This window comes from Nerophis lumbriciformis, linkage group LG30 (genome assembly GCF_033978685.3).
Source record: "Nerophis lumbriciformis linkage group LG30, RoL_Nlum_v2.1, whole genome shotgun sequence".
Classification (NCBI taxonomy): domain Eukaryota; kingdom Metazoa; phylum Chordata; class Actinopteri; order Syngnathiformes; family Syngnathidae; genus Nerophis; species Nerophis lumbriciformis.
In genome coordinates this window covers 11,162,783-11,183,803 of record NC_084577.2, presented here as the reverse complement: position 1 = coordinate 11,183,803, position 21,021 = coordinate 11,162,783, and positions in this window count along the sequence as shown.

Genomic DNA, 21,021 nt, shown 5'->3' with positions numbered 1-21,021 from the left:
TGAGTAATAAAAACTAACTTGTGTCTTTACAAACCTTACAAAATTTTTTTTTTCCTGCAAAACTCACAAAGAGACATTTCTCCAGGCATTATTAGCCATTTGGCATGTGTGGTTTAGGAGTTATGTTTAAATAACTGTCAGATTGAGTGTGACAGTATACTGTGAGTAAAACCCATATTTTGTATTTGCAAACCTTACAAAAACAACTGATTCTAGTAAAACTCACATGGATACAAAATTACAGGCATTTTTAGAGATAATGCATGTTTGGTTTTGGAGTTATGTTTATATAACTTCCATATTTAGTATGACAGTAACACTGTCATATTGAGTAAAAAAAACTAACTTGTGTCGGTACAAACATTACGAAATATTTTTTTCCAGTAAAACTCACAAAGAGACATTTCTCCAGGCATTAATAGCCATTGTGCATTTGTGGTTTAGGAGTTATGTTTAAGTAGATGTCAAATTGAACGTGGCAGTTATACTGTCATTATGAGTGAAACCTAATTTTTGTAATTGTAAACCTTACCAAAATACCTGATTCTGGTAAAACTCACATAGATTCAATATTACATGCATTTTTAGACGGATTGCATGTTTGGTTTTGGAGTTTTGATTATACAACTTTCATATTTAGTATGACAGTTATACTGTATATTACCATTGAGTAAAAAAAAACCTAACTTGTGTCTTTGCAAACCTTACAAAAGATCGTTATTCTAGTAAAGACTTAGACTTAGACTTTCTTTTTATTGTCATTCAAATTTGAACTTTACAGCACAGATAAGAACGAAATGTCTTAGTGCAGGATAAAAAAGCAATAAGGTGCATATTTCGATAAATAAATATATATAAATAATATATAAATACTATATATATATATATATATATATATATATATACATATATATAATAAATAAATATATATAAATATATATAAATAGATAAATAGATTACTGTGCAGATAAATTTATTGCACTTTTTTCACATGCGCCCACGTTTATGGGTGTATGTTATATTGTTTATTTCATTCCAGCGAGTTCATTCATTTTGAGGGGAGTTGAGGAGATAATTTAATTATGATGCGTTCAAGAGTCTTACGGCCTGAGGGAAGAAGCTGCTACAGAAGCTGGAGGTTCTGCTTCGGAGGCTGCGGAACCTCTTTCTAGAGTCCAGCAGTGAAAACTGTCCTTGGTGGGGGTGGGAGGAGTCTTTGCAAATTTTCTGAGCCCTGGTCAGGCAGCACTTTTTGCGATCTCCTGGATAGGAGGAAGAGGAGTCCTGATGATCTTTTCCGCCGTCCTCACCACTCTCTGGAGATACTTCCAGTCTGAGGCACTGCAGGCTCCAGTCCAGACAGAGATACTGTTGGTCAGCAGGCTCGCTATAACAACGATACATCTCTCCAAGCATTATTAGCTATTTTGCATTTGTTGTTTAGGAGTTATGTTTAAATAACAGTCAAAGTAAATAAAACCTAATTTTGGTATTTGAAAACCTTACAAAAACAACTGATTCTAGTAAAACTCACACAGATACAATATTACAGGCATTTTTAGACATTGGTTTTGGAGTAATGTTTGGCGCAGTGGAAGAATGGCCGTGCGCGACCCGAGGGTCCCAGGTTCAATCCCCACCTAGTACCAACCTCGTCATGTCCGTTGTGTCCTGAACAAGACACTTCACCCTTGCTCCTGATGGGTGCTGGTTAGCGCCTTGCATGGCAGCTCCCTCCATCAGTGTGTGAATGGGTAAATGTGGAAGTAGTGTCAAAGCGCTTTGAGTACCTTGAAGGTAGAAAAGCGCTGTACAAGTACAACCCATTTATTTATTTATTTATATCTAGTATGACAGCTATACTGTTATATTGAGTAAAAAAAACTAACTTGTGTCTTTACAAACCTTACACAATATATTTTTTCTAGTAAAACTCACAAAGAGACATTTCCCCAGGTATTATTAGCCATTGTGCATGTGTGGTTTAGGAGTTATGTTTAAATAAATGTCAAATTGAATGTGGCAGGTATACTGTCATGAGTAAAACCTAATTTTTGTAATTGTAAACCTTACCAAAATACCTGATTCTGGTAAAACTCACATAGATTGAATATTACATGCATTTTTAGACGGATTGCTTGTTTGGTTTTGGAGTTATGTTTTTACAACTTTCATATTTAGTATGACAGTTATACTGTCATATTGAGTAAAAAAAACAAATAACTTGCGTCTTTGCAAACCTTACAAAAGATCATTATTCTGGTAAAGACTTAGACTTTCTTTTTATTGTCATTCAAATTTGAACTTTACAGCACAGATAAGAACGAAATGTCGTAGTGCAGGATAAAAAAGCAATAAGGTGCATTTTTTGATAAATAAATATATATAAATAATATATAAATACTATATATATATATATATATATATATATACATATATATAATAAATAAATATATATACATAGATATAAATAGATTACTGTGCAGATAAATATATTGCACTTTTTCCACATGCGCCCATGTTTATGGGTGTATGTTATATTGTTTATTTCATTCCAGCGAGTTAATTCATTTTGAGGGGAGTTGAGGAGATAATTTAATTATGATGCGTTCAAGAGTCTTACGGCCTGAGGGAAGAAGCTGCTACAGAAGCTGGAGGTTCTGCTTCGGAGGCTGCGGAACCTCTTTCTAGAGTCCAGCAGTGAAAACTGTCCTTGGTGGGGGTGGGAGGAGTCTTTGCAAATTTTCTGAGCCCTGGTCAGGCAGCACTTTTTGCGATCTCCTGGATAGGAGGAAGAGGAGTCCTGATGATCTTTTCCGCCGTCCTCACCACTCTCTGGAGATACTTCCAGTCTGAGGCACTGCAGGCTCCAGTCCAGACAGAGATGCTGTTGGTCAGCAGGCTCGCTATAACAACGATACATCTCTCCAAGCATTATTTTGCATTTGTTGTTTAGGAGTTATGTTTAAATAACTGTCAAAGTAAATAAAACCTAATTTTGGTATTTGAAAACCTTAAAAAAACAACTGATTCTAGTAAAACTCACAGATACAATATTACAGGCATTTTTAGACATAATACATGTTTGGTTTTGGAGTAATGTTTGGCGCAGTGGAAGAATGGCCGTGCGAGACCCGAGGGTCCCTGGTTCAATCCCCACCTAGTACCAACCTCGTCATGTCCGTTGTGTCCTGAGCAAGACACTTCACCCTTGCTCCTGATGGGTGCTGGTTAGCGCCTTGCATGGCAGCTCCCTCCATCAGTGTGTGAATGGGTAAATGTGGAAGTAGTGTCAAAGCGCTTTGAGTACCTTGAAGGTAGAAAAGCGCTATACAAGTACAACCCATTTATTTATTTATATATAGTATGACAGCTATACTGTTATATTGAGTAAAAAAAACTAACTTGTGTCTTTACAAACCTTACACAATATATTTTTTCTAGTAAAACTCACAAAGAGACATTTCCCCAGGTATTATTAGCCATTGTGCATGTGTGGTTTAGGAGTTATGTTTAAATAAATGTCAAATTGAATGTGGCAGGTATACTGTCATGAGTAAAACCTAATTTTTGTAATTGTAAACCTTACCAAAATACCTGATTCTGGTAAAACTCACATAGATTGAATATTACATGCATTTTTAGACGGATTGCTTGTTTGGTTTTGGAGTTATGTTTTTACAACTTTCATATTTAGTATGACAGTTATACTGTCATATTGAGTAAAAAAAACAAATAACTTGCGTCTTTGCAAACCTTACAAAAGATCATTATTCTGGTAAAGACTTAGACTTTCTTTTTATTGTCATTCAAATTTGAACTTTACAGCATAGATAACACAATTTCGTTACATAAGCTCATGGTAGTGCAGGATAAAAAAGCAATAAGGTGCATTTATAAATAAATAAAAATAATATATAAATATATATATAAAATAAATAAATATACTTAAATATATATAAATAAATAAAAAGATTACTGTGCAGATAAATATATTGCACTTTTTCCACATGCGCCCACGTTTATGGGTGTATGTTATATTGTTTTTTGTTTATTCCAGCGAGTTAATCCATTTTGAGGGGAGTTGAGGGGATAATTTAATTATAATGCGTTCAAGAGTCTTACGGCCTGAGTGATGAAGCTGGAGGTTCTGCATCGGAGTCTGCGAAACCTCTTTCTAGAGTCCAGCAGTGAAAACAGTCCTTGGTGGGGGTGGGAGGAGTCTTTGCAAATTTTCTGAGCCCTGGTCAGGCAGCGCTTTTTGCGATCTCCTGGATAAGAGGAAGAGGATTCCTGAAGATCTTTTCCGCGGTCCTCACCACTCTCTGGAGATACTTCCAGTCTGATCAGGCACTGCAGGCTCCAGTCCAGACAGAGATGCTGTTGGTCAGCAGGCTCTCTATAACAAAGATACAGTTCTCCAAGCATTATTAGCTATTTGCATTTGTTGTTTAGGATTTATGTTTAAATAACTGTCATAGTGAGTAAAACCTAAATTTTGTATTTGCAAACCTTACAAAAACAATTGATTCGAGGAAAACTCAGATACAATATCACAGGCATTTTTAGACGTAATGCATGTTTGGTTTTGGAGTTGTGTTTATATAACTTTCATATTTAGTATTACAGTAATACTGTCATATTGAGTAAAGAAAAAACAACTAACTTGTGTCTTTACAAACCTTACAAAATATTGTTCCCAGTAAAACTCAAAGATACATTTCTACAGGCATTATTAGCCATTTTGCATGTGCGGTTTAGGATTTATGTTTAAATAATTGTCATATTGAGTGTGACATAGTGAGTAAAACAAACTAACTTGTGTCTTTGCAATGCTTACAAAAGAAAATGTTACTAGTAAAACTCACAAAAGATACATTTCTTCATGCATTATTAGAAAATGTTCATGTGTAGTTTAGGAGTTATGTTTTAATAACTGTCAAATTGAGTATGGCAGTTATACTGTCATTAAGTGTTAAACCTAATTTTTGTATTTGCAAACCTTACAAAAACAACTGATTCTAGTAAAACTCATATAGATTCAATATTGCAGGCATTTAGACATTTCACATGTTTGGTTTAGGAGTTGTGTTTGAATACATTTTAATTGCTTTTTTCGTTAGGGCAAGTCCGACCGGCAGGAGGCCACAGGGAAGCCCCAGGACACATTGGGAAGACTATGTCAGCCGGCTGGCCTGGGAACGCTTCGGGATCCCCCGAGAAGAGCTGGACGAAGTGGCTGGGGAGAGGGAAGTCTGGGCTTCTCTGCTTAGGCTGCTGCCCCCGCAACCCGACCTCGGATAAGCGGAAGAAAATGGATACATTTAGTATGACAGTTATACTATTATATTGAGTAAAAAAAACTAACTTGTGTCTTTAAAAAACCTTACAAATTATACGTTTTCTAGTAAAACTCACAAAGATACATCTCCAGGCAATATAAGCCTTTTTGCATGTGGTTTAGGGGTTATGTTTAAATAACTGCCATATTGAATGTGGCAGTTATACTGTCATGAGTAAAACCTAATTTTTGTAATTGTAAACCTTACCAAAATACCTGATTCTGGTAAAACTCACATAGATTCAATATTACAGGCATTTTTAGACGGATTGCATGTGTAGTTTTGAAATTATGTTTATACAACTTTCTTATTTAGTATGACAGTGATACTATCATATTGAGTAAAAAAAGCTAACTTGTGTCTTTGCAAACCTTACAAAAGAACATTTTAGTAAAACTCAAAGATACATCTCCAGGCATTATTAGCCATTTTGCATTTGTTGTTTAGGAGTTATGTTTAAATAACTGGCATAGTGAGTAAAACTTAATTTTTGTATTTGCAAACCTTACAAAAACAACTGATTCTAGTAATACTCACATGGATACAATATTACAGGCATTTTTAGACATAATGCATGTTTGGTTTTAGAGTTATGTTTATATAACTTTCATATTTAGTATGACAGTAAAACTGTCATATTGAGTAAAAAAAACTAACTTGTGTCTTTGCAATCCTTACAAAAGATCATTATTCTAGTAAAACTCACAAAGATACATTCCTCCAGGCATTATTAGCCACTTTGCATGTGTGGTTTAGGAGATATGTTTTAAACAACTGTCATATTTAGGTGGCAGTTATATGTCTATGCGTAAAACCTAATTTTTGTATTTGCAAATCTTTCAAAAACAACTGATTACAGTAATTGTCACATAGTTTTAATATTACAGGTATTTTTAGACATTTTGCATTGTTGGTTTAGGAATTATGTTGCAATACATTTTTATTGCTTTTTTTGCATTATCTCAGGATTGTAAAAATATTAGTCAAATCGAGTAAAAAACTACTGATTGGGTGTGGCAGTTATACTGTCATTATGTGTAAAACCTAATTGTTGTATTTGCAAACCTTACAAAAACAACTGATTGTAGTAAAACTCACATGGATAAAATATTACAGGCATTTTTAGACATAATACATCTTTGGTTTATGAATCGTGTTCGATTGCTCCTGCTCACAGAACCACACAGCCAGCGCACAACACACGAGCCACAAGCCCACAGCCCAAGGCAGTTAAATACCCCTGCAAATCCACAAGGCACGACACTTACTTTGGAGTCAGAGTTTCCTCTGCCCCTGCGTATTGTGGGATTCTGGGGGTTCTTTTCGGTAGCCTGCGGGTCTGCTGGGTAGTCTTGGGGATTCCTTCTCAACCTGCGCGCGTTCACCCGGTCCTCCTTGTCAAGCCTGACGATCCTCCTGGTCGCTCCTTTTTAAATGTGTGCAGCCCTAATGCTCCACAGGTGCGTCTGATTTCAGGTGCCGTTCGATTGGGCACTTTGGTTGTCAGGGGCAACAAGCTAAAAGGGGCAACGTCTTAAAATGCCAGCAAAGTCCACAAGGAATAAACTTATGCAATTAAAAATACAGTCAAAGTCCTCAAAGTGTCAAAACATGCAATCAAATTGTAAAATGTAAAAACATGCAATTAAAATCTACAACAATAAAAACACTCAGACATGCATGACAATGAAACAAAAAAAATAAAATCCCCTACTTGTGTCCCATCACATCCCCCCCATACATTATCGTTGTCAGTCCCTGCAACGGGGGGAACTCTCGTCTGCATAGCGGGCAGGCAACTGTCGGTCAAAGCCTTTTTTAGCTCTTCAAAGGACGTCTGACACTCTGGTGTCCACACTATTTTGTGGGCCTGTGCCTTCTTGTCGGTGGGACGGCCAGTGAGGACGTCCCACCGACATTTATTTAGGGGACGGGCTATTTTAGCAAACCCAGCCACAAAACGTTGGTAATAGCCTGCCAATCCAAGAAACGCTCTCACTTCCTTGACAGTGGTCGGAGCGGTACTGCCTTAATTTTACCTGAGTCCGGTCTCACTCCATCCCGATCCACCACGTGTCCCAAGAATTTCACCTCACGCTGAAAGAGCTTGCACTTAGAGGGCTTGAGTTTAAGTCCATGTCGCTGCAACCGTTCAAACACCTGGTCCAGGTGCTGTAGATGGGCAGTGAAATCAACAGAAAAAATTATTATGTCATCAAGATAAACCAACAATGATTCCGCTATTTGACCATTCAAACAATGATGTATAAGCCGTTGGAAAGTGGCAGGTGCATTGCATAGACCAAATGGCATGCGTTCAAACTCGAACAGTCCGAGGAGAGTTGTAAATGCAGTCTTTTCACGATCGTCCGGGTGCACCTCCACTTGCCAATACCCACTAACGAGGTCTAAGGTCGAAAACCATTCAGATTTGCTCAGACCAGTTAGGGTCTCTTCGATTCAGGGGAACGGAAAGGCGTCTTTATGTGTAACTGAGTTTAACCTCCGGTAGTCTACACAAAAGCGCCAACTCCCATCCTTTTTGCGGACTAACACTATAGGCGCTGCCCAGGGACTGCAGCTTTCCTTTATCACTCTCTGTTCAAGCATACCTGAAAGCATGCAGTGTCTTCACTTCCTTATGCAACAGAGGCGGGATGGGTCGGTATCTCTCCCTGGTAGGGGCGGAATCTCCAGTCAGTATCCTGTGTTGCACAACACTGGTCCTTCCAAAGTCCTCATGTTGTGCAAACACCTTCTCCCACTTTGCCAGCAGGGCGCGTAGCTGCACCTGTTGCTGCTCAGACAGATCCGGCTTATCACTCAAATCCCTAACATCTGGGGACAGTTCTGGATTGGTTTGGGCTGTGGCATCAATGAGTGACACTTCTACCACACCCTCCTCTACTAGAGATAAACACAGATCCTCAGCTCCATGCACATCACTATCATCAACACAGAACAGCTGCCCTAGCTTCTCAAATCGTTTTAAGGAAATACTGTAGGAATGGGGGTTATAAACACGGAGGGGCAGCCTACCTCTGTTCACCACGACCAGTGATTTTGCCACGCCAACTGCACCGGCAGTTCGCGTGGCAGGGCGCAGTAGTTAGCCCTGCACCAACATCTCCTTTGGGGGATATGTAATACTAGTCTTCGAGGCCAATCTCACGTGGCCTAGCAAGCCATCTTCAGCAGCAACAGCTTCTATACGGGAACATGTAGCAAAAGCTTCCCTCCACACCTTTTGCTTTTGAAGATGCCGAAGAGTAGAGGTCTTAGGACATTTAAAAACGGCATCCCAACAACCCACGATTAGATTCATACCTATTATGAAGGGGTGTGTACAGTTTTGATCCGCAACAATTACTACTCCTCTTTCGGGAACTTTAACACCCTCTACCTCAAAATCAAGAACCGCATAGCCGATATAGGGGATTTCCAGGCCATTAGCTGCTCTTAGACGAAAAAGGGTAGGGGTCCTTAAGAGCTTAGCTTCGGTAAAGTGAGCATTAAATAGGCTTTCGGACATTAGCGTCACTTGGGACCCGGTGTCTAAAAGTCCTGGCAGAATAGTGCCTCCAGCATCTACTTGTATTGTGGGGCATTGACCTACAAATGTTTCTGGAGCCCTGGATGATGTTGGCGTGGTGGCCAGCCCTGCAACTCGGATCTCAGCAGCAGGGACATTTAGTTTAAATCCGGTGCATGTGTAGTTGCAGTGCTGAATTTTTAGACATAATGCATGTTTGGTTTTGGAGATATGTTTATATAACTTGTGTTTATAGTATGACAGTTATACTGTTATATTGAGTAAAAAAAACTAACTTGTGTCTTTGCAAACCTTACAAAAGAAAATGTTACTAGTAAAACTCACAAAGATACATTTCTTCATGCATTATTAGAAAATGTTCATGTGTAGTTTTGAAGTTATGTTTATATAACTTTCATATATAGTATGACAGTTATACTGTTATATTGAGTAAAAAAAAAGTAACTTGTGTCTTTACAAACCTTACAAAATATTGTTTCCCAGTAAAACTCACAAAGATACATTTCTACAGACATTATTAGCCATTTTGTATGTGTGGTTTAGGAGTTATGTTTAAATAACTGAAATTGAGTGTGACAGTATACTGTCAAAGTGAGTAAAAAAAAACTAACTCGTGTCTTTGCAAACTTTACAAAAGAAAATGTTACTAGTAAAACTCACAAAGATACATTTCTTCATGCATTATTAGAAAATGGTCATGTGTAGTTTAGGAGTTATGCTTAAATAACTGTCATTTTGAGTGTGGTAGTATAACTGCCACACATATTGAGTTATAAAGTTAAGTGTAAAACCTAATTTTTGTATTTGCAAACCTTACAAAAACAACTGATTCTTGTAAAACTCACATAGATTCAATATTAAAGGCATTTTAGACATTTTACATGTTTTGTTTAGGAGTTGTGTTTGAATACATTAGTATTGCTTTTTTCGTTAAGGCAAGTCCAAACGGCAGGAGGCCACGGGGAAGACACAGGACACATTGGGAAGATTATATCAGCTGGCTGGCCTGGGAACGCCTCGGGATCCCCCGAGAGGAGCTGGACGAAGTAGCTGGGGATAGGGAAGTCTGGGCTTCTCTGCTTAGGCTGCAGCCCCCGCAACACGACCTCGGATAAGCGGAAGAAAATGGATGGATTTAGTATGACAGTTATACTATCATATTGAGTAAAAAAAAACTAACTTTTGTTTTTGTAAACATTCAAAATATATTTTTTCTAGTAAAACTCACAAAGATACATGGAGTTTAAATAACTGTCATAGTAAGTAAAACCTATTTTTTGTATTTGAAAACCTTACAAAAACAACTGATACTAGTGAAACTCACATGGATTCAATATAACAGGCATTTTTACACATTTTGCATGTTTGGTTTAGAAATTATGATGGAACACATTTTTATTGCTTTTTTCGCATTATCTCAGGATTATAAGAATATTACTGTCACATTGAGTAAAAACTACTTTCTGTGTTTGCAAGGATTAAAAAAGCATATTTTTCGAGTAAAACTCCGAAGGATGCATTATTTCAGGCATCATTAGCCATATAGCATTTGTAGTTTAGGAGTTATGTTTAAATAACTGTCATATTAAATGTAACAGTATACTCTCATATAGAGTAAAACCTATTTTTTGTATTTGCAAACCTTACAAAAACAACTGATTCTAGTAAAACTCACATGGATTTAATATTACAGGCATTTTTAGACATTTTACATTGTTGGTTTAGGAATTATGTTGGAATACATTTTTATTGCTTTTTTCGCATTATCTCAGGATTTTAAGAACATTACTGTCATATTGAGTAAAAAACTACTTTTTGTGTTTGCAAGCCTTAAAAAAAGCATATGTTTCGAGTAAAACTCACAATAATGCATTATTTCAGGCAATAATAGCTCATTTTTATGTGTAGTTTAGGAGTTATGTTTATTTACTGTTATATTGAGTGTACTTGTCATGGTGAAAAAAAAACCTAATTTTTTTTATTTGCAAAAATTTCAAACACAACCGGTTCTAGTAAAACTCACATGGATTCAATATTACAGGCATCTTTACAAATTTTGCATGTTTAGTTTAGAAATTATGATTGAATACATTTTTATTGCCTTTTTCGCATTTTCTCAGGACTTTAAGAACATAACTGTCATATTGAGTAAAAAAATACTTTTTGTGTTTGCAAGCCTTAAGAAAGCATATGCTTCGAGGAAAACTCCCAAGGATCCAATATTTCAAACAATATTAGCCATTTTGCATGAGTAGTTTAGGAGTTATGATTAAAAAACTGTCATATTGACAGTTTACTTTCATAAAGAGTAAAACCTAATTTTTGTTTTTGCAAACCTTACTAAAACAACTGATTCTAGTAAAACTCACATGGATTCAATAATAGGCATTTTTACACATTTTGCATGTTTAAGTTAGAAATTATGATTGAATATATTTTTATTGCTTTTTTTGCATTATCTCAGGATTTTAAGAACATTACTGTCATATTGAGTAAAAAATACTTTTTGTGTTTGCAAGCCTTAAGAAAGCATATGTTTCGAGGAAAACTCCCAAGGATCCATTATTTCAAACATTATTAGCCATTTTGCATGAGTAGTTTAGGAGTTATGATTAAAAAATTGTCATATTGAGTGTGACAGTTTACTTTCATAAAGAGTAAAACCTAATTTTTGTTTTTGCAAACCTTACTAAAACAACTGATTCTAGTAAAACTCACATGGATTTAATATTACAGGCATTTTTAGACATTTTTCATTGTTGGTTTAGGAATTATGTTGGAATACATTTGTATTGCTTTTTTCGCATTATCTCAGAATTTTAAGAACATTACTGTCATATTGAATAAAAACTACTTTTTGTGTTTGCAATCCTTAAAAAAGCATATGTTTCGAGTAAAACTCACAAGAATAAATTATTTCAGGCAATATTAGCTCATTTTTAAGTGTAGTTTAGGAGTTATGTTTAATTTACTGTCATATTGAGTCATGGTGAAAAAAACCTAATTTTTGTATTTGCAAAAATTTCAAACACAACCTAATCTAGTAAAACTCACATGGATTCAATATCACAGGCATTTTTACACATTTTGCATGTTTGATTTAGGAAATATGATTGAATATATTTTCATTGCTTTTTTCGCATTATCTCAGTATTTTAGGAATATTACTGTCATATTGAGTAAAAAGCTACTTTTTGTTTGCAAGATTTGAAAAAGCATATGTTTCGAGTAAAACTCCGTAGAATGCATTATTTGAGGCATCATTAGACATTTTGCATGTGTAGTTTAGGAGTTATGAATAAATAAATGTCATATTGAGTGTGACAGTTTACTTTCATGAAGAGTAAAACCAAATTTTTGTGTTTGCAAACCTTACTAAAACAACTGATTCTAGTTAAACTCACATGGATTCAATAATACAGGCATTTTTACACATTTTGCATGTTTAGTTTAGAAATTATGATTGAATACATTTTTATTGCTTTTTTCGCATTATCTCAGGATTTTAAGAACATTACTGTCATATTGAGTAAAAAAAATACTTTTTGTGTTTGCAAGCCTTAAGAAAGCATATGTTTCGAGTAAAACTCACAAGAATGCATTATTTCAGGCAATGTTAGCTCATTTTTAAGTGTAGTTTAGGAGTTATGTTTATTTTACTGTCATATTGAGTGTACATTGTCATGGTGAAAAAAACCTAATTTTTGTATTTGCAAAAATTTCAAACACAACCTAATCTAGTAAAACTCACATGGATTCAATATTACAGGCATTTTTACACATTTTGCATGTTAGATTTAGGAAATATGATTGAATGTATTTTCATTGCTTTTTTTGCATTATCTCAGTATTTTAGGAATATTACTTTCATATTGAGTAAAAAACTACTTTTTGTGTTTGCAAGATTTGAAAAAGCATATGTTTCGGGTAAAACTCCGTAGAATGCATTATTTGAGGCATCATTAGACATTTTGCATGTGTAGTTTAGGAGTTATGAATAAATAAATTTCATATTGAGTGTGACAGTTTACTTTCATAAAGAGTAAAACCTAATTTTTGTGTTTGCAAACCTTACTAAAACAACTGATTCTAGTTAAACTCACATGGATTCAATAATACAGGCATTTTTACACATTTTGCATGTTTAGTTTAGAAATTATGATTGAATACATTTTTATTGCTTTTTTCGCAGTATCTCAGGAGTTTAAGAACATTACTGTCATATTGAGTAAAAAAAATACTTTTTGTGTTTGCAAGCCTTAAGAAAGCATAAGTTTCGAGGAAAACTCCCAAGAATCCATTATTTCAAACATTATTAGCCATTTTGCATGAGTAGTTTAGGAGTTATGATTAAAAAAACTGTCATATTGAGTGTGACAGTTTACTTTCATAAAGAGTAAAACTTAATTTTTGTTTTTGCAAACTTCACTAAAACAACTGATTCTAGTAAAACTCACATGGATTCAATAATACAGGCATTTTTACACATTTTGCATGTTTAGTTTATAAATTATGATTGAATACATTTTTATTGCTTTTTTCGCATTATCTCAGGATTTTAAGAACATTACTGTCATATTGAGTAAAAAATACTTTTTGTGTTTGCAAGCCTTAAGAAAGCATATGTTTCGAGGAAAACTCCCAAGGATCCATTATTTCAAACATTATTAGCCATTTTGCATGAGTGGTTTAGGAGTTATGATTAAAAAATTGTCATATTGAGTGTGACAGTTTACTTTCATAAAGAGTAAAACATAACTTTTGCTCTTGCAAACCTTACTAAAACAACTGATTCTAGTGAAACTCACATGGATTTAATATTACTGGCATTTTTAGACATTTTGCATTGTTGGTTTAGGAATTATGTTGGAATACATTTTTATTGCTTTTTTCGCATTATCTCAGAATTTTAAGAACATTACTGTCATATTGAGTAAAAACTACTTTTTGCTTGCAAGATTTGAAAAAGCATATGTTTCGAGTAAAACTCCGTAGAATGCATTATTTGAGGCATCATTAGACATTTTGCATGTGTAGTTTAGGAGTTATGATTCAATAAATGTCATATTGAGTGTGACAGTTTACTTTCATGAAGAGTAAAACCTAATTTTTGTGTTTGCAAACCTTACTAAAACAACTGATTCTAGTTAAACTCACATGGATTCAATAATACAGGCATTTTTACACATTTTGCATGTTTAGTTTAGAAATTATGATTGAATACATTTTTATTGCTTTTTTCGCATTATCTCAGGATTTTAAGAACATTACTGTCATATTGAGTAAAAAAAATACTTTTTGTGTTTGCAAGCCTTAAGAAAGCATATGTTTCGAGGAAAACTCCCAAGAATCCATTATTTCAAACATTATTAGCCATTTTGCATGAGTAGTTTAGGAGTTATGATTAAAAAACTGTCATATTGAGTGTGACAGTTTACTTTCATAAAGAGTAAAACTTAATTTTTGTTTTTGCAAACTTCACTAAAACAACTGATTCTAGTAAAACTCACATGGATTCAATAATACAGGCATTTTTACACATTTTGCATGTTTAGTTTAGAAATTATGATTGAATACATTTTTATTGCTTTTTTCGCATTATCTCAGGATTTTAAGAACATTACTGTCATATTGAGTAAAAAATACTTTTTGTGTTTGCAAGCCTTAAGAAAGCATATGTTTCGAGGAAAACTCCCAAGGATCCATTATTTCAAACATTATTAGCCATTTTGCATGAGTGGTTTAGGAGTTATGATTAAAAAATTGTCATATTGAGTGTGACAGTTTACTTTCATAAAGAGTAAAACATAATTTTTGCTCTTGCAAACCTTACTAAAACAACTGATTCTAGTGAAACTCACATGGATTTAATATTACTGGCATTTTTAGACATTTTGCATTGTTGGTTTAGGAATTATGTTGGAATACATTTTTATTGCTTTTTTCGCATTATCTCAGAATTTTAAGAACATTACTGTCATATTGAGTAAAAACTACTTTTTGCTTGCAAGATTTGAAAAAACATATGTTTCGAGTAAAACTCCGTAGAATGCATTATTTGAGGCATCATTAGACATTTTGCATGTGTAGTTTAGGAGTTATGATTCAATAAATGTCATATTGAGTGTGACAGTTTACTTTCATAAAGAGTAAAACCTAATTTTTGCTCTTGCAAACCTTACTAAAACAACTGATTCTAGTTAAACTCACATGGATTCAATAATACAGGCATTTTTACACATTTTGCAATTTTTAGTTTAGAAATTATGATTGATTATGATCCGGGAGGAACTCAGAGTAAAGCGCTGCTCCTCCACATTGAGAGGAGCCAGATGAGGTGGTTCGGGCATCTGCTCAGGATGCCACCCGAACGCCTCCCGAGGGAGGTGTTTAGGGCAAGTCCGACCGGCAGGAGGCCACGGGGAAGACCCAGGACACATTGGGAAGATTATGTCTCCCGGCTGGCCTGGGAACGCCTCAGGATCCCCCGAGAAGAGCTGGAAGAAGTGGCTGGGGAGAGGGAAGTCTGGGCTTCTCTGTTTAGGCTGCTGCCCCCCCAAACCCGACCTCGGTTAAGCGGAAGAAAATGGATGGATTTAGTAACGACAAAAAAAAATGATTCTAGTAAAACTCACATGGATACAATTTTACAGGTATTTTTAGACATAATGCATGTTTGGTTTTGGAATTATGTTTATATAACTTTCATATGTATTATGACAGTTATACTGTCATCTTGAGTAAAACTAACTTGTGTCTTTACAAACATTACAAACTATGTTTTTCCAGTAAAACTCACAAAAATAATGTTTTCCAGGCATTATTAGACATTTTTCACGTGTGGTTTAGGAAATATGTTTAAATAACTGTCATATTGAATGTGGCAGTTATACTGTTATTATGTGTAAAACCAAATTTTTGTATTTGCAAACCTTACATAAACAACTGATTCTAGTAAAACTCACATAGAATCAATATTACAGGCATTTTTAGACATTTCACATGTTTGAATACATTTTTATTGCTTTTTTCGTTAGGGCAAGTCCGATCGGCAGGAGGCCACGGGGAAGACCCAGGACACATTGGGAAGACTATGTCTCAGGCTGGCCTGGGAACGCCTCGGGATCCCCCGAGAAGAGCTGGACAAAGTGGCTGGGGCTTCTCTGCTTAGGCTGCTGCCCCCGCAACCCGACCTCGGATAAGCGGAAGAAAATGGATGGATTTAGTATGACAGTTATACTGTCATATTGAGTAAAAAAACTATTTTTCATAGATTCAATAATACAGGCATCTTTAGATGGATTGCTTGTTTGGTTTTGGAGATATGTTTATACAACTTTCATATTTAGTATGACAGTTATACTGTCATATTGAGTAAAAAAAAAAAAACTTGTGTCCGCAAACCTTACAAAAGATTATTATTCTAGTAAAATTAACAAAGATACATTTTTCCAAGCATTATTAGCATTTGTTGTTTTGGAGTTATAATGCTTGCGTTGAGAGGCGACGGGCTCGGGTGGCAATTCTTGTTGCCCCCCGGCTCAAAGCCTGCACGTTGGAGTTCAACCCAGTGGACCAGTGGGTAGCTTTCCTCCGCCTTCGGGTGGGGGGACGGGTCCTGACTGTTGTTTGGCCTTACGCGCCAAACGGCAGCTCAGAGTACCCACCCTTTTTGGATTCACTCGAGGGAGTACTGGAAAGTGCTCCACCGGGTGATTCCCTCGTTCTACTGGGGGCCTTCAACGCTCATCTTGGCAACAACAGTGAAACCTGGAGAGGCGTGATTGGGAAGAATGGCCGCCCGGATCTGAACCCGAGTGGTGTTTTGTTATTGGATTTTTGTGCTCGTCACAGATTGTCAATAACAAACACCAAGTTCAAACATAAGGGTGTCCATATGTGCACTTGGCACCAGGACACCCTAGGCCGCAGTTCCATGATCGATTTTGTAGTTGTGTCATCGGATTTGCGGTCTCATGTTTTGGACACTCGGGTGAAGAGAGGGGCGGAGCTTTCTACCGATCACCACCTGGTGGTGAGTTGGCTGCGATGGTGGGGGAGGATGCCTGACAGACCTGGCAGGCCCAAACACATTGTGAGGGTTTGCTGGGAACGCCTCCGAAAGAACTTTGAACATGTCACGAGGGAGGCGCTGGACATTGAGTCTGAGTGGACCATGTTCCGTGCCTCTCTTGTCGAGCCGGCTGATTGGAGCTGTGGCCGCAAGGAGTTTGGTGCCTGTCGTGGCGGTAATCCTAGAACCCGCTGGTGGACACCAGCAGTGAGGGATGCCGTCAAGCTGAAGAAAGAGCCTATCGGGTCCTTTTGGCTCATGGGACTCCAGAGGCAGCCGACAGACCAAGCGAAGTGTGGCTTCAGCGGTCGCAGAGGCAAAAACTCGGACATGGGAGCAGTTTGGAGAAACCATGGAAAACGACTTCCAGACGGCTTCGAAGCGATTCTGGACCACCATCCGCCGGCTCAAGGGGGGGGGGGCAGCAGTGCACTGTAACAACGTGTATGGTGAGGATGGTGCGCTGCTGACCTCTACTGCAGCTGTTATTGATCGGTGGAGGGAATACTTCGAAGACCTCCTTAATCCCACCAACATGTCTTCCTATGAGGAAGCAGTGCCTGGGGAATCTGTGATGGGCTCTCCTATTTCTGGGGCTGAGGATGCCAAGGTAGTTAAAAAGCTCCTCAATGGCAACGCCCTGGGGGTGGATGAGATCCGTCCGGAGTTCCTTAAGGCTCTGGATGCTGTGGGGCTGTCTTGGTTGACAAGACTCTGCAACATCGCGTGGACATCGGAGGCGGTACTTCTGGATTGGGAGACCGGGGTAGTGGTTCCTCTCTTTAAGAAGGGGAACCAGAGGGTGTGTTTCAACTATCGTGAGATCACACTCCTCAGTCTTCCCGGTAAGGTCTATTCATGTGTACTGGAGAAGAGGCTACGCCGGATAGTCGAACCTCGGATTCAGGAGGAACAGTGTGGTTTACGTCCTGGTCGTGGAACTGCGGACCAGCTTTATACTCTCGGCAGGGTCCTTGAGGGTGCATGGGAGTTTGCCCAACCAGTCTACATGTGCTTTATGGACTTGGAAAGGGCATTCGACCATTTACCCCTGGAAGTCCTGTGGGGAGTGCTTAGAGAGTATGGGGTAACGGACTGTCTTATTGTGGCGGTTCGCTCCCTTTGCAAGAGTCAGAGCTTGGTCCGCATTGCCGGCAGTAAGTCGAACCCGTTTCCAGTGAGGGTTGGACTCCGCCAAGGCTGCCCTTTGTCACTGATTCTGTTCATAACCTTTATGGACAGAATTTCTAGGCGCAGTCAGGGCGTTGAGGGGATCCGGTTTCGTGTCTGCAGGATTAGGTCTCTGCTATTTGCAGATGATGTGGTCCTGATGGCTTCATCTGGCCAAGATCTTCAGCCCTCACTGGATCGGTTCGCAGACGAGTGTGAAGTGACTGGGATGTGAATCAGCACCTCCAAGTCCGAGTCCGTGGTTCTCGCCCGGAAAAGGGTGGAGTGCCATCTCCGGGTTGGGGAGGAGATCTTGCCCCAAGTGGAGGAGTTCAAGGACCTCAGAGTCTTGTTCACGAGTGAGGGAAGAGTGGATCGTGAGATCGACAGGCGGAACGGTGCGGCGTCTTCAGTAATGCGGACGCTGTATTGATCCGTTGTGGTGAAGAAGGAGCTGAGCCGGAAGGAAAAGCTCTCGATTTACCGGTTGATCTACGTTCCCATCCTCACCTATGGTCATGAGCTTTGTGTCATGGCCGAAAGGACAAAATCACGGGTACAAGCGGCCGAAATGAGTTTCCTCCGCCGGGTGGCGGGGCTCTCCCTTAGAGATAGGGTGAGAAGCTCTGTCATCCGGGAGGAGCTCAAAGTAAAGCCATTGCTCCTCCATTTCGAGAGGAGCCAGATGAGGTGGTTCGGGCATCTGGTCAGGATGCCACCCGAACGCCTCCCTAGGGAGGTGTTTCGGGCACGTCCGACCGGTAGGAGGCCCAGGAAGACCCAGGAAACGGGAAGCTTATCTCTCCCGGCTGGCCTGGGAACGCCCCAGGATCCCCCGGGAGGAGCTGGACGAAGTGGCTGGGGAGAGGAAAGTCTGGGCTTCCCTGCTTAGGCTGCAGCCCCCGCAACCCGACCTCGGATAAGCGGAAGAAAATGGATGGCTGGATGGATGGAGTTATGTTTAAATAACTGTCATAAAGAGTAAAACCTCATTTTTGTATTTGTAAACCTTACCAAAACAACTGATTTTAGTAAAACTCACACAGATTCAATATTACAGGCATTTTTAGACATTTTGCTTATTTGGTGTAGGAATTATGATGGAATACATTGTTTTTGCTTATTTCGCATTATCTCAGGATTTTAAGAACTTTACTGTCATATAGAGGAAGCCAAATACTTTTTGTGTTTGCAAGCCTTAAAAAAGCATATGTTTCGAGTAAAACTCACAAGAATGCCTTATTTCAGGCATTATTAGCCATTTTGTATGTGTAGTTTAGGCATACTTGCCAATACTCCTGGATTTTCCAGGAGACTCCCGAAATTCAGCGCCTCTCCCGAAAACCTCCCGGGACAAATTTTCTCCCGAAAATCTCCCGAAATTCAGGCTGATCTGAGTGAGGACAGCCTGTATTCACGTCTGCTTTCCCACGATATAAACAGCATGCCTGCCCAATCACGTTATAACTGTAGAATGATCGAGGGCGAGTTCTTGGTTTCTTATGTGGGTTTATTGTTAGGTAGTTTCATTAACGTCCTCCCAGCGCGGTAACAACACAAAACAACAGCAGTCACGTTTTCGTCTACCGTAAAGCAGTTTGTCTGCCGTAAACAGCAATGTTGTGACACTCTTTAAACAGGGCAATACTGCCATCTACTGTACATGCATGTGTGCCAATAACATCCAGGGCTTTTAGAGAGTGCAGTGCACAACTGCGCACACAACAAGGAGACAAAGCAGAAGAAAGCGGAAGATACAGCCATGGCGACGCCGACGACGAGTAAGATGAAGAAACAGGCATTTTTAAACATAATGCAGGTTTGGTTTTAGGGTTATGTTTATACAACTTTCATATTTAGAATGACAGTTATACAATCATATTGAGTAAAAAAAACTAACTTGTGTCTTTACACACATCACAATTTTTATTTTTTTTTTCAGGAAAACTCACAAAGATACATTTCTCCAGGGATTATTAGCCATTTTTTATGTGCGGTTTAGGAGTTACATTATGTTTAAATAACTGTCAGATTGAATGTGACAGTATACTGTCATAGTGAGTAAAACCTACTTTTTGTATTTGTAAACCATACCAAATTACCTGATTCTGGTAAAACTCACATAGATACAATATTACAGGCATTTTTAGACATAATGCATGTTTGGTTTTGGAGTTATGCTTATATTACTTTTACATTTGGTATGATACTGTCATATTGAGTAAAAAAAAACAAATTTGTGTCTTTATAAACATTACGAATTCTTTTTTTCCAGTAAAACTCACATAGATATATTTCTCCAGGCGTTTTTAGCCATTTTACATTGGTTTAGTAGCTATGTTTAAATAACAGTCAGATTGAATGTGACAGTATACTGTCAAAGTGAGTAAAGCCAATATTTTGTATTTGCAAACCTTACAAAAACAACTGTTTCTAGTAAAACTGACATGGATACAATATTACAGGCATTTTTAGACATAATGCATGTTTGGTTTTGGAGTTATGTTTATATAACTTTCAAATTTAGTATGACGGTTATACTGTCATATTGAGTAAAAAAAAGTAACTTGTGTCTTTACAAACCTTACAAAATATTTTTTTCCCAGTAAAACTCACAAAGATACATTTCTCCAGACATTATTATACATTTTGCATGTGTGGTTTAGGAGTTATGTTTAAATAACTGTCATATCAAATGTTGCAGTTATACTGTCATTATGAGTATGACCCAAGTTTTGTATTTGTAAACCTTACCAAAATATCTGATTCTGGTTAAACTCACATAGATTCAATACTACAGGCTTTTTTAGACCGATTGCAAGTTTGGTTTTGGAGTTATGTTTATTTAACTTTCATATTTATTATGACAGTTATAAAACTTG